The 15,175-nt window shown below is 35.0% G+C and overlaps 1 protein-coding gene across 2 annotated transcripts in view; it reads right to left on the bottom strand.

Annotated features, from left to right (window-relative positions):
- Positions 1 to 15,175, bottom strand: part of LOC132913464 (zwei Ig domain protein zig-8) — a 739,765-nt gene that overhangs the window by 332,215 nt on the left and 392,375 nt on the right. The gene's annotated exons all lie outside the window — the stretch shown is intronic.

A 15,175-nucleotide genomic window follows, 5' to 3' on the forward strand; every position in this document is an offset into this window, starting at 1 on the left:
TATTATTCAAAATTTACTAACACTAACATTAACTAAAATTTCCTTCTAATAAACGAAGTTCTAGTATATATTCAAACAAAAAAAGTAAAATGCTTGGAGCGTGGAATAATGTGGAAAATCGTAGTTGGCAGCGCAACGGCAATTTCTGTTTGAAAAGCTAACATTGTGTTCATTGACAAAGTTAAAGTTCGCTATGGTAATAGCACTAAAACCATAATAGTAATAACAATTGCATGAAAGTACCTAATTCATTGCACGCACCAATCACTGTCGCTATTTCTTCCCCATGCTGCAACCTCTGACACAAACAACCTTTCTTTCAGCTTCGTGCCAATAGTTCTGTTTAGGTGGTTTAATAGGTCATTACAGCAATCAGCAGAGAAATGTTGCTACTTAAGCGCGAGCGTAATCGCGATTTGATTCATCGAAACCGCGGTTCAATCGGACCGAACGCGTTGGGCTATTCCGGCGCAATTTTCGTTTCATTTGAAAATGGTAATATGCGTATCCACGGCGCGGGATTAGAATTCGTGGGTTACCTGTATGTTGCCCGCGACACGCGTGATGGATCTCTATACGCTATCGTCAGGGATCACCCCCGTTTCTGGTGAAACACGTCGAACCTGACTTTCCTAGTACACAGGGTGTCCATCAAACGTACGCCATCGGCAAAAAGTTTGGAAAATTTCAAAATATTCTTGAAGGACGGATTGTGGAAGAAAAACAAAGCAAGAATACCCTGGTCTATAAATATTAGGTCACTTGAAAGTAAACCTAAATTTTTATGCATTTATGAAATATTTAATGGTGTCAAAGTGCAGAGGATACACGTAATACACAAAGATATATAAAATTCCAAAGTATAGTATATTTATTATAATATTTAGTAGGTAAAACAATTAATTGAGCATATAACAGCTAATCCGGGACAAGAAGTCAACTCGTTCCAGTTGTTGCAACACGAAACGTTTTACATTTATAAAATATATTTAAAATATGTATATTTTATGCCAGGCAAATCGCTTCGTATTAAAATAACGAAGCGATTGGACAGAACATTCCAAACCGTAGTAATCATATTTTTAACGTCCAATGATATTAAACTTCCCAGAATGGAAGTATAAAATTTAATTACATACTCCGAAATAACCCAGAAAATTATATTTCGTAATCCGTGGTTTTCAACGATGCACCAGTCGAGAAGGTTAACTTTTTAATTTGCCATTGAAAATGTTAAATCGCAGGTTAAATCAGAGTTAAATCACATTCGGGTAATAATAATCCAGAGGGAAATTTAACAGAACTCGTAAATAAAATTAAATAGCTGATCCTCGTCTTCTTCCGTGTTCCTTTTCAAAGCAAATTAATAATTAATTAAAACACGGCCTAAAAAGCAATTGTACGACATTTTCTTTCGAAATAAATTTTAGCCAAAAAAGCTCAAGCAATCTGCTACTAAATACTAAATGCAATTGAAGCTACGAATTGCAAAATAGCAGGAATTCATTTTTTGACGCATGATTTAATGTTATAACACTTTTTCGTTCACTCAAACCTATCTAACAACCGGACTATTTACACAAATTCATATCTTTATGAATACAGCTGAAGAAACTGTATTCTCGCTCCAAATACCACAGCAAGTATTATATTCTATCCAACATTTTTGTCTTGCTTTACCACGTAGAATCATCCTATTACCGATTATACCGTGATTGTTGTGGCACCTTTATACACAATATACACATTCGTGACCACATTCGTGATTATCGCTGTAAAGACGTCGCCGTATATTTATGACCGAATTAACCCACGGAAGTACCAAGTGCACTGGTATAAATGTGCTGGTATAAATACACGGCGACGGTTTATACAAAATCGGCTTGTCGGCAGAAATGGGGTTTTGCAAGGGTAGAGAGGATTGTAATTTATGGACGTAGGGGTTGGTTAAACGTTGATTTGACAATCGTGGAATCGAAAGAGAAATATCGATTCCTACTGTGCACTTTGACAAGCATAATGCGAATTCGAGACACTTGTGATCTCCTTGAAATTTCTTGGCACGTGTGTAATTTCTTTTTTTAAATGCAAATAACCGAACGTATGAATCTGTGTGAGGTACCAAAACTGCATAGAGCTACATGAAACTCGTGACCTATTCTTCAAAAGAAAGATTCAATTTTCTTGCATTATTATTTCCAATTTATTCAACAATTTTTATTCGATTCAGCATTACTGCGTCATGTTGGATTACGCGATATCTCAAATTTTGGAATCCCCCCCATAAAAATACTTTTACAAACGCTCTAAAATGTCCATTAAATTACCACACAAATTAGCTTTTAATTAAATTTTCATTACTTCTACCTGATAAAACCCAATAAAATCATGGCACAGCAAATATTAAAGGTCGTCAGCGTGAAACCGTTTCCGTTGAACGACAACTCGTCGACGTCGAAGAAGCGTGCGCAGACTTCCGACAACGTCTCCGGAGATGCCGGAAATTAAGTTGGCCAGCGAATTATGCAAATACGGATGATCGGTCGAGGTAACTGAAGGAACGGTATTGTCGTATCACGATCACACAGACAAGCTATGAAGCTCGGCGACCAATCCATGGTATTTGAAATTGAAATAGAATGTTCCAGCTTTTAATTAATGCTAACGGTCGTTCGTGCGAGTGTGCACACATGTTGGATGGCTTTCTTTTCACTTTTCGCCAATTAATTTCGCATCGATGCGACGCTCCGACGATATTTCATTGTCTCCTCCTTTCTGCTGGTTCGCGCCTCGTGCGTCCAATTAACACGTCTTCGGTTAATTATGCGTTCCGCTGCAAGGACACTGACACGTCCGGAATTCGGAGCACGATTTTCTGGAATTCGATCATGATGATTCGATTCGTGTTTGATTCTGACGTCGTTTGAACCTATGTGAGGATTAGATTCGTTCGGTTTCATTCTATCATTCGATTTTTATATTACGATATAATGCAAATTACGATATATGTATCATTTACATCGTTAAATGTAGATTTATATTGTTAAATCGAATTTTTTAGATAACGCGTATACAGCAGCGATAGACGAACATCGCAGAGTAATGGCTAACATAGACTAGACTTTTTTTTCTACTTTTGAAAATCATTTTTTCGTCTCTCTTTAACGTAACTATTCAGGTTACAATTTTATTAAAGCAAAAGATTTAAAAATAGAAACTTTCATATTACAATACGTGTAATAATATATCATAACAGTATGAAATTTTCTAATTTATCGCTGTTATATAATACTTTTAACCCCCGTTTACTTCTCCAATTAACGTGCTTCAACTTCTTTTTCCAACGTTCTTTGTTAAATGAAATTCTCAATTACCTGAAAAGCTTCGTTCTCTATAAACGAACATACGTGTTCCTTCGCAAAGAATCGATCGTTCATTATCGCGGCAACGTACATAGTTACCCCTAACTCGCCTCCGTCTCTCAACTACGAAAGAACTTTTAAAAGCAAAGTGGTAAGAACACAACAGAAAGAGGAGTCTTCCACCGTGGCACTACATACGTATAATCTTTACGGGCAGCTTTGTAACTTGCAATTTTCTCCTACTCTGTAACCGCTTTCCCTATCACGTATTGTTCTTTCTACCTACTTAGCGGCTTTCCTCTTTCTGCCCCTGTCACTTTCAATCTTTATCTTCCTAGTTACCTTAGATTCGGTCGTAATTGCACGTATAACATTTTAAATTACTAAATCTTAGGTTAGTGTCGCACATGAAACGGCAGATTTAAAAATCTTGAAAATTACAAAACTTTTTTATCAACACTTTCTTATGTAGTTTTATGCAGTTTTTTACGTAGTTCTTTATGTAGCTTTTTATGTAGTTTTTTATGTAGTTGCACCAATTCCTTGGCCAAACAATGAAACCTTCGCTCCTCTTACTAATCCAACTAACAAACAATCGTATCCGATCCAATGAAAGACATATAATCCATCCGACATACCACAAGCTAAACAGAGTCATATTATTTGACTACGTAATCGACAAAGAACAGAAGAAGAAGAATAAAAGAAGAAAAGGGTCAATAAGCCAAAAGTAGGAATACATATTTATACAGTGTCGTTAGAATCTTCTTGCGAAGAAAGGAAATTTCTAGTAAGCCTGAAGAAAGAATCTGATATTGTCGGCTGATGAAAAGAAGCCGGATTCACGAGTCTTTCGGCCTAATACAATCGAGATTCCAGCTGATGCAAGGGCCTTCCGCGCAGACTTTGGCTACGGAGCGGAAGTGCGAGCGCTACGCGTTTATGTTACTTTCCTGTAGCTACGTGCCCGGCTTGCCGCTTGTCTACTTGGTCCTGATTTGATTTCGATACCCAACCGCGATCCCGCGGGAATTCGCCGTTTCCTCGCCGTGGAAAATCAGCCAGGGGAGAAGTTCCCCGGACTAGCCTTCGAATTACGAAAGCTCTCTCTGTGCTTTCCGCGTGTCTCGACGGAATCGCCTGATCGAATATCAGAATCTTCCTTTTTTTCTTCGTTTCTATTGTTTCTTTCGACTAAGATGGCTGGGATATTAGTTTCCGTTACCCTTTCCTTATTTAATTTACGTTGGATGCTGAATTTTACAAATAGCGGGATTCAACTTTGCTGCTTTCTTTCACCCCCTTTTAACCGAATTGTATTTTTCTATTCGCACGGGGATGATTGGTTGGTTACGGAGTGATTAATTGATTACATAAAGATGTCGATACCGTAACTTAACAGTATCAAGGTATTAGTCTCTGTAGAAAAATGATATGTGTGTGTCATTAAAAAAATGTTAATTTTCAATTATATCATAATTCTTTCCCCATTTCTCTCTTTCTGTAACATACAATCGAAGTATTCGCTTAGCATCCAATTTTACTATTCGCTGATGCTACAAGTTGCGCTATTAAGGTTCAGCGTTAAATCACATTATTGGTTCTCAATTTCAAATTACGTTAGTCGGTTGCACTGCCCCGATTGTGTAATAGTATCAGTTGGCTGCATTACTACTGAGTTGTACTACTGAATTACATTAGCAATGGCATTTTGCACAATAATTAAACCATTATTAGCAAGAAGTAATGTAAAATAAAATAATGGCAATTATTTCACTGATTGATTTTTCGTTTAACGTTCGAAATAAAAAAGATAATGGAATGCTTTTATTGAATGTTTTCGATGTGACATTGTTATTTCAAAAGGATCGATATTTTAGTCAATTTTCTGGAAAGTTATTGCAGAAAAATAACCGGAATATTATCGCCAATTTTTATTCCACTAATTATTTTTACTTTCAGTTCCCAGAAAATTAATTTCATTTCAGCTTCTATTAACAATTAATATTATTTAAGCAAAGAAATCATATAATACATTTGATACATTTACCTGAAATTTATTTGTAATTTATTTAAGGTTTACGCGGATGACTTCTCTGTATTTTATGGCTCTACCATAAAAATCAATTTATTCACGTCAATAATATGCACATTAATTTCACTTTCGTTTAGTTCAGATTTAAAATTATTTATTTCATTTTCCTTTAGTTTAGATTTCAAGTTATTTATTTCATTTTCGTTTCATTTCGATGGATACTTTGTCGATTTCCCACGGGGTTCTATTTCAATCTATGGGATCAATCACAAAAATAATAGAAGAGCGTTCTGATACATCTTATTTAAGATAAAGTAACAAAGCAAATAAGAAATAAAATAAAGAATTTGTTTGAATAATCGCTTGAATGAAAATCTATTTCGATAATGTCCGTTCCATTCTTATAATATTTATTTATATTATACCATGTTACGTTCAATATTATATTTTTGTGAAATGTTCGATATTTCAAGACTTCGACAGATGAGGAACATAGTTGGCATTCGAATCAGAGTTCTGGTGTAGGTTGAGAACGTTGATGGATACGGAATCGTTATGTCAGCGTTGAACGTGTGTCGTGTTCGATAGGTCACTTCGTGACAATAATCTGTTGCATTTTACTGCCATGCAATAAAATACCTTCCATGCATCTTGTTTTACACACCGTCCAGCTGGTTGTAATGTCAAATGTACAGTGAGAAACTTTTGAGTACTGCCGCTATTTTAGTATTCTTCGAACGAATCGGCCGGGATTTATGCGAGAAGGACGAGTTATTGAAATTTTCTGATAATCTCATGTCGAACAGCGCAATAAAATTCAAGATTTCATTACGAAAAATATAGATTGGAAGGAGAGGGAGTAGACACTTTTTGTAAGACATTCAATTACAGATTATTAAATTACTAAATTAAGATGTAGAATAATTTTTCTTTTTATTGCAAGCAGAATAATAATAGAGGCAGATCATTTATCAATCAATTGAACTATAAGATATTTAGATACTTTTGCATATACATTTAGAATTTAGATACTTACGAGGGAAGTTTGGTAAACTGGAAAATTTGGAATTTTGCATAAATGTAGTTCGCGTGATGCTAATAACAACGTGATGCGATATGAAAAGTAAAGATTTCTTTGCGGTGGTATTTTCACTCTTAGGACCGCTTTTCAGCTGCAAAAAGGAATTGTTCCGCCATTAGCGTCACATAAACTACACTTGTGCGAAGTTACGAATATTTTTGAATTTTCGAGCTGCCGAACTTCCTCTGTTAGAATAACTCGATATCAAAATTTCCAACACACTAGAAAAATGAAACCTTCCGTTTTTGAGTTCAAATTTTATTGTTTTCATTTTCACTCGTTAAAGGGCCAGTGCTCTTTCTAGTAACGTTGCTGTCTGTTGTTCTAATATTAATTAAATGAAATTTAATATGTTAATTTTCCATTACTGATTTTCCAGCTTCTAAATTCTACCCCCACGTCATGTTTCATTTCCATAATTAGTTATAGTTTAATCACATATTAACATATTGCAAACTGCATTAAATGTAATATAATATAAAATAAATTATAATACAGAATAACCAGACGCGGAACAAAAGTTCGTTTAGTTATTAAAAGCTTTTCAGAAAATACTATTCGAGTAACAAGTTGTACCTTTAATGAGTAGAATATTAGAACAGAATAACATAATGTAGATAGCTACCAGTTTGTAAACTTGGAGCAAGATTTTTATATTTGTTACATGACGTTCAAACATTACAATTCAGCTAAGATAATAATTAACAAAATCTACAGAAATAAAAATTACGTATGAAAGTCAAAGTGATGTAGAAAATGATCTTCTAGAGTTCCAGCATTTTGCAGTGCCGTGTCAAAAATTCCAGAACAGCGATATTTTCAACTTTAAACTCTACTCAAAATTGTCAAAATTCTCGTCCTCCTTATCGCTTGTTCCAATAATTTTCCTCTTCATTATCTCTCTGTTAACACCATTGGTTCTTCTTTTCCGCGTAACGGACAGCACAGTTTCAATTCTGAGGTACTATCTAAAGTTACGTTGCTAGTTTCCATAAATGCAAGAGCTTCAGCATGTTTCAGGCATCGGAATGCATCGTGGTAGACACTGGATACTCGCAAGTTCCATACATACGCAACGTATCGAATTACCAAGTATTTTCGAGGCTTTCGAGAAATACCTTCGACTGTGCTGTGTTCGATTACCATAGAAATACGCGCTGGAAAATCGTATCCAACGTCAGTGTGCATTCTTTACAAACGCACCTGAATCGCGCATAATATCCGCTGAATATATTTACATTTATTATTCCATTTGTTTCTGCTTCTTGCTACTACCTTTGATGGACAGGATCGAAAAGGTAGACAAACAAAATCTTCATTTTAGTTCGGTAGAACAAGCGTTTAGTCCTCGTTTCTATGATAAAATGTTTGTTCTTTTTTTTTAATTTTTTCGTCGATCTATCCGAGAAGTAGTTAATAAAATTATATTTCTAAAAGTATCTTTTTTAAACGATTTTTTAGTGAAAAGTAATAAATAAGGTTATTGTTCAATAAGTATTCCTTTTTTAACGATCGTTTTAATTTGTAGAAATCTGCATGATAAGTAACAATATAATCTTGGACATATCTCTTCTATTTCTTAAAATAACTTGCTCTTTATCCTGTACTACATACAGTCGATCATACACTTCAATTGTATAAAAATGACGACTTTCCATACGATTTTGAATTTTTGGAAATAACAGATGATTATCAACATCCTTTTTTGAGATTATTCTTGAAAAAAAGTCGTTCCTCAGACTACTGTCGAATAATATTTCAACAAATTTGTTTGAGAAATCGAAAATAAGTCATGAAATTCAGAACTATTTAGAAATATATTTTCTGAAAATAAAAGAAGATTGTTTGTGCTACATTTATTTATTTATACATGTAATGGAGTAAAAGAGTTGTGTGTATACATTGGATAGAAAAAGAAGAAAATAAGACAGTCATCGAGCTACAGACCATAAGCTATGGATTGCAAAAACTAACTCTTGGATTTTTCGCCTCTCTGTTTGTTTATCTGTTTATACTCGCATCACGTAAAAACTACTGAACGGATTTTGATGGGCTTTTTTCTGTTATATCTACAGCTTACAGCGCAGGAAAGAAAATAGGCTATGTTTCATTTCGATCCCTTTTGTGCAAGCTGCGAAATAGCCTGGCATCACTGGATGTTGTACGCGCTCCCATGTTTCGTAGAGACAAGCAACGATGGTTATTGTTTACATCATGTTTCTTCTGAAATCGAACATTTTTGTAATTTAACATTTTTTACTACGAAGAGTAACCTCTGAAACTGTTGTTATAAAAATATGCAGGTATCTCATTCATAAAAATTCATCTAGTTAAAAATTGTTTTTGTCTACAAATCGTAATTGTTTTCTCCTTAAAAATTATGTAAAAAAGAATACTAGTAGTCCACGCGAATGAAGTGGAAGCTAGTAATTTACAAACTCTATTAGATCTCAATAACCTAGGAAGTTGGAGTAAAATCTTCGATCAATATCGTTTGATAAATATCATTCAATTAATATCATTAATATGAAAATGGAAATAGCTCGTAGAACTTAAAATCTTTCCACAGATATAAAACTCGAGATTATAGGTTTCTTTAGTTAAAGAAATTTTCATAGAGCTCACGATACTAGTTCATGCGCCAAAGACCAAATCAAGTTCAAGATCATCCTCGACAGCTTTAATCACATGTGTGAAGTAAGTAGGGGGGTGCTCACGGAATCAGCTTTAACGTCGCCGGAAGTGGCTTGCAAGAGCGAAGAGGAGGGCGGTAAGGCATAAGGAAGTGGTTGTAGCTGATAGCAGGGAACGCTATGCCAATATGCGGCCCATCCGAGGGGTTAAAGGTTACCAGCCGGATATCTGAGTGACTTGCAAGGTTGCAGCCTTCGCGATCGCTGCTAATCTCGTTACCCTTCAGACGGTTCACGTCCTCACCTCCGCCCTCGTTTTCCACTCACTCATCGGGTAGCTAGCTCGTCAAGCTGCTGCCTCGATAATTTTCCTTCGGCTCGATTGGTTGCTCAATCGATGATAAACTTGCGCGATCTTAAATTTCGTGTTCGTCTTTGCTTCCTAATAGCTTCGTCAGGATGACTTGATAAGAACTTTGAAACGACTCCGTGGCTGTGATTGCCTCGATATTTTCTTCTTTCTGTGACTTTACGATCTCTAAGCGAGTATGATTTCCTTTACAGAAAAATTTGGCAATCTTCATTTACTGTGACGATCATAAAACGCTTATGGTGTAACTGTCTTGCAAGGACTACTGGATTCAAAGGAGAAAAATCTCACTGGACTAAATTAATAAAAACACGAGATCTTATCGTTCATAAAAACCTGCTTTGTAAACATCGCTTGTGTCGGGTGACCACATTGCACAGATTTTCCATTGCGATGCATTATACTTTTAGATCAAACGATTATCAACTACTTGCCCGGAAAAACTTTTCCGATTGAACACTTTTTTTTTTTACCAAGTATGGTAAAGTACGAAGCAAAAATATCTGACAATTGTCTCGTTTTTTATAGGAATTTTATTAATAAACGTCAATGAAAGCTTCGACGACACAAAATACCTTTCTAATCAACCTTCATGAAAGTTTCACAGAACACTGCAGTCCGAATACCAAAAAAACGAGCAAAAGAAACTGCAATCGAGGGAACGTATCGTGGCAGCCTTCAATCACGGATCCATCAGCTATTCATGGTGAATTGCTCTCGGTCGATCATCGCTTAAAAACAAACTAATCTTACGGTTTATCTTGAAACCCAGCAAAATAGGTCAAATGAGAACTATAAAATAGCATGGCATAAAGACGTAATAGAAGAAGAAAAAGAATAACTTCTTGTGACCTTTTTTTTCTGATCTTAACATCCTACACTACATCATTCTAAAATGCTTGTAGTCTAATTAATCTGTCAAATACAGCTGATCGTATGGGACCACGAGGTCGCAGTAATGTCAAAGAGCTCGTCAAACCTCCCTGGCAACGTCCAATCAATGGCGTCGAGACGCTTGCAAGACCACAGAGGAAAATGTCCAAAGAAAACATGTCACGAAATGTCCCTTCCTATATACGCCTTTATCGTGCAACTTTTTTGACCATGTTCGTGCCTTTCTTTGTTAAATAAGCAGAAGATACGAATAACGAAAATCGAAAAAAATGAGCGTAATTGACGGAATTGTATTCGTCATTTGGTCTTCGCAGAAAGTAAAATTTTTTGTACGGTTTGCTCATGTTTGGTATACACAGTGGTTATACAGTAAGTATTTGTATATGTGTACATGTTTTGTTCATTTTATGAAGCGTTTTTTAATCAGATTTCACATTCTATTTTTATAGCAGTAAACTTTCGTAGTTATATGAAAGTATTAGCAAATGATAGCATATGTGATATCATATCGTTTATGTAGTAGTAATAGCTGCAGCAATGAGGAAATAAAATTTGTTAATTTAAAAAAGCTTTAAAATTTCTAATTCCAAGTTTTTAGCTTGCCATTTCACATTAATTGCTTTCTATTAAAATGTTTCAAATAAACAATGCTTTGCAAACTTTCTGACCAAATTGGTTGGTGTACGAATACTTTGCATAGCCAAAGCATACTATTATGCGTCTACACTTAATTTTATGCGACAAACTTAATTTAAGCACCAACCGTGCCTCGTGCAGCTTAACTTTAAGTAACCCGATGAGAACTGGTGTATTATACATGGTGAAGCTATCGGTACAGTCAGCTGCAGTGTAAACTTGTAAAGTAAAAAATAAATATAACTATTTCGAATTTAGAACGATACCAAAATTATAAGCAATTCTTATAAAATTCTCTTAAAATTATTCTTATAATTCGTTATAAAAATTTGGGCCATTCAAATAATTCATATTTTGATGTTGAACTTCAAGATTGACGAATTCTATTGAAATGCAGATAAAAAGTATATAGATTAAGGTATCATTTCAAAATATTTCATTAAAGTAATTGAAATAAAAAATGATTTGAAGGTTTTTCACTGAAATGATGGAAAACAAAGATTGGAATCATTTGACGTAAATTTTACGGAAGTACACTTTTATGTTTCAAAACTATGTTTTATGATTTCATTAATGGCTTTATATTTCCTGAAGAATTTTCCATTAACTAAGTGGTTATTACTATAACTGCCTTTTGACCATTATCTCGTTCTCTTTTCAGCAAAATTGCAATTTTGAAAGTAGCTTTTTATTTATTGGTTATTTCTGTTTTTACTGAAGATATTTTCGTATTTTTTACGATGAAGTCAACCTTTTTCCTAATTAGGTTTTTAATTTTATGCGAGTTATTTATTAAAGTTAGTAAAATAAATAGAATAAAATACATTATATTATAATTTTTACAATTTTTAAATTTTTCAAGCGATTAGTCAACAACTTGTGCAAAATTATAGTTTTTTCGTTCACTATATATATATACATAAAAATTTGTTTCCGAATATTACATATAAGGTGTCATCAGAGAAAAATATTGCTTTTGTTCATTTGCAACGCATTAACATCGACGAATAAAAGTACCGTGTAATTTAATTTAGTTTAATGTATTCTATAACTCGGAGATTTATAGCGGTAATATCTTCTTAATCAATGTCAGTAAAGTCTAGTACAGATATTGCGTTAAAATCGATGCCCTAATCTTCGCTGAGATTCACAACGAATCATGTGGAATCCGGTTTCCCGGAAGGCTAAATCCCATTAGTCCCGTAGTCTAATTTCCATGTGGTTCCCAACGTTAATTCCAATTTGCATAGCCGTTTACGCAAAAGACGCATGACGTAAAGTGTATTAAAATCGATCAGAGAAAAAATATCAGCTAAATTGGTACTAAGCTTCGTGTAGAATATTAAACCATACATTACACAAATATTCTTCTGTACGTAATTATTTCACATTAATAAATGTGATTAGCAAAAAATGGAAACAAAGTCCTTACGTATTTTTCCACGCTGAATTCCAATTTGTAATCTGATCTTCTTCGTTACCCATAGCTTTCTCGATTTTATGTGATTCCACTGTTTCCTTAATAATTCCGACACATTTACATCTCCATTACTTAATATCGAAGATAAATATTAGGTTGTCCGAAAAGTTTCTTTCGTTTTATAAGGAAATAATCGACGCACAATATTTTTTGTATTATATTAGTTCATTGAATTATGCACGAACATAATAATAGAAATAAAACCAAATGGATCATACCTGATTCAATAAAATAATATAAAATGGAAATTTTTCTTTATCTATTATCACCTTATGAAACGAAAGAAACTTTTCAGACAACCTAACACATAATATTTTTTTTCACATAATAGTATCTACTAAACTCTAGATTCTACACAGTAGGAGTATCAAGATCACTCCTACGCGTTTCCCCGTCATTTTCACCGAGGAATGGAGCAACAACATTTTTCTTCCACCTAACTCGTTTCCGGCAAAGTTTCAGGCGTTAACATTTCGCGTATTCGTACTTGTGCACGTAGTTAAACACTTGCTTATCGTCGACGTTCAACTAGCACGCGGTAAAATGTATACACGAGACGATATGAATGCAGTTTGTACCGTGTGTTGTCCCGAGACTCGAGAGGACACGTTAACAGGACACAGAAACGTGTTGGCGCGCAACGGGCAAAGGCGACCAAGACAGTTTCATAGTTCTACGATCAGTTGGTTCAATTAGTAATATGTTATTAACCATTGTCAAAGGGCTCATTTGCGAAAGTTAATGGATCTGCGTAGAATTTCTCGCTGAAACGGCAAATGACAGGCTTTCCGATATGTTTGCAACTTTGCTCCAGCGACGGTTCCTTTCCTGTTGACAAATTCGTAGGAGTTCAGCGCGATTTCCAAATATTATCCGATAATCCGTAAGTGATGCGTACTGTACGATGAAATTTAAGTGGGTGAAAATTTTGGAAAGAATTTCTACTTGTGAGAAGATTTTCGACAAAGAAGTAATCGAGCATACCCTATCAAGTATTTTCCAATCAAGCGTATTCATATCAGGCTCTATGCGTTTCATTTTCATAGTATCAAATTTTTATAGCCATGTGAAAATATTAGGTTGTCCGAAAAGATTCTTTCGTTTCATAAGGAAATAATAGATGCACAATGTTTTTTGTTTTATATTAGTTTATTGAATTATGCACAAACATAATAATAGAAATAGAACGAAATGGATCATACCTGATTCAATAAAACAATATAAAACAAAAATTGTTATTCATCTATTATCACCTTATGAAACGAAAGAAACTTTTCGGACAACATAATACTAGCAAGTAATATGAAATTTAATATCGGAACCAATTAAGCGGAAACATGTAAATGCTATCGTAAATACAATGATACATAAATATTTATGTTATGGATTATATTATGAATAGCATTTATTTATTTTGAGGTAGATTAATGATATGGAACTGATTGCAAAAACGACTGGAACTAAAAAATGGTCGCGTCACAACGCTTCTCCTATGTTACGATCAACAATTAAATCGAAACCAAGTACCAAGGTGATAATATCGGTAATCGGTGCGTAACATCAAACACAGTGTCACAGAACGTGGACTGACGAAAATCGAAACTGATCCCGTTCGGGCATATCGCATAATCAAACCACGGCCAATTGTTCGCCATTTCGTAATAACCGGCATATTCATCGAAATAACAATCTCGCATTGGCGGAAAGTTTCGTGGAAACTCGTGCTTGTTTGCCACATTTTCGACAGGAATCCGTGGACGTTTCGAGCGTTCAACGATGAAACGAGGCGACACCGATTCGAGTGATGGAGGCACGACGTGCAACAGCCGACGAGCTGATCACGTTTATCGATCGTTGATATCGATCGATCAGCCATCGTCTCGAATTTCGCGGGCTGTTTGTAATTAAAAGGTTTCCCCCTGTTGAAACAACGCGAAATTAACGAGCTGTCGGGTTAATTAACTCGCAGTACGTTCTACCGATGATTATTGGATCCATAACCATCCGAGAACTTCGTTACGTTCAAATTTTCTGCTCGCATTTTTCATCCATTTTTTCAACTTTTGTGAAATGCTGACCATGTTTCGTAATTCTGTATCTACGATTTTGCTTTCTGTACTTAGTGAATTCCTTCGCAGTGTTATTGGAAAGTAGACGAGAATTTTGATAGAATTTCGAAGGATTTTTTAATAATAAATTTTCAACCCTTTCATTTTTCTCGCCTTGCACAGCATGAAAGGCTGTTATATCTTTCTTCTGACAATTTTTGTCCCTTACAGTTTTCTAGATAGCTTATCTAACCATCTTCTCGTAAAACGTTTCATTTTCGGTATTCCTCGATTTTTCTAGATAGTGCGAACGACCCACCTGAAGCTACCAAAAAATTTGAAACTCTCGTAACTAGACGAAATTGAACTTTCCTTCCTTCGTTTCCCGCTGCCTGCGTTCGTTCTTACGCGGCTCATAAATGAGACGTTCAAATTTCAGAAGATCGCTTCGGAAAACGGTCCGCCGGCCTTTATAGGCTACTAAAAACCTTGAGAAGCAGTAAAAAGGTTGTCGAAGAACAGCGTTCTTCGTTCTATGGATTCTTCGGGAATCGTATGGGCATTTTCGATGGATGCTTGAAACGCGATAGAAAGAACCATGAAAATCCTGCTTATAATATAGTTATCATGGACTTT

Source organism: Bombus pascuorum, chromosome 13, assembly GCF_905332965.1.
Source record: "Bombus pascuorum chromosome 13, iyBomPasc1.1, whole genome shotgun sequence".
NCBI lineage: Eukaryota > Metazoa > Arthropoda > Insecta > Hymenoptera > Apidae > Bombus > Bombus pascuorum.